The sequence below is a fragment of the Dysidea avara genome, chromosome 10, assembly GCF_963678975.1.
Source record: "Dysidea avara chromosome 10, odDysAvar1.4, whole genome shotgun sequence".
Lineage (NCBI taxonomy): Eukaryota > Metazoa > Porifera > Demospongiae > Dictyoceratida > Dysideidae > Dysidea > Dysidea avara.
In genome coordinates, this window is record NC_089281.1 from 18,902,495 (window position 1) to 18,903,329 (window position 835).

The 835-nt window shown below is 32.9% G+C and overlaps 1 protein-coding gene across 1 annotated transcript in view; it reads right to left on the reverse strand.

The window, feature by feature from the left end:
- LOC136236549 (UBX domain-containing protein 1-like) overlaps positions 1-835 on the reverse strand; it is a 224,576-nt gene that overhangs the window by 207,503 nt on the left and 16,238 nt on the right. The gene's annotated exons all lie outside the window — the stretch shown is intronic.

The following is an 835-nucleotide window of genomic DNA, read 5'->3' on the forward strand; positions in this document are numbered from 1 at the left end:
TCTATCATAAAAATTAACGACTATAGAAGTCCACCTTGGATGGTGGTCGATAAGCACAACATAAAAGTAAAGATTGTTTACTTCGAGGAAAAGTTCTCCCCAGATCAACTCAATTTGGCAGAGATCTGTATGTGGGCAATAAGGAATACGATTAGACAATACAATAGCTACTCCTCCACCATGGAAAATTCTACCAGGCTCTTTCCTTATAAAACATGTATGCCTCAATTCTGTACAGTCTGTTCTATTAAATTATATACTTTCCCATGACATCACAGGAAAGGATTCACAGTATGACATTATTACTCTGCCTAGTAAGATAACATTAACCACTAGGGCTGAGTAACACTGCCATTTAATTTTGGTATCACAATCGATACTAAACTAACTATAGGTGCTACATAACTGCCGTTATCATCATAATTGTTTAAAGTAACAGTTATTGTAACCATAGATAATAGACACCCCATACTGTTGTAACACATGCTTTGTAATGATGTTCACACCTCTCTACAGATATGGTTAACAAGGTAGGTGGACTTGAGCTGTAACAAGGAATCCTAGCCAATTATTAAATAACAAACAAATTTGTTTAATGTATAGACATAATGTTACAATAGTTATTAACAAAATTAATATCGTGATGTTGAGACTTTCAAAATTTTCTGACATCATTGCTAAAACGATATTATCGCTCAGCCATATTACCCACCTATTATGCTGAATAATTTATGTTCTCAATTGAAGTCAGTCCTTGGTCTACTGTAATTTGCTTTAAGAAATAAAAATTTTCATTTAAAATATTTTCATATGATTTACATGATTGTCTGCTCAA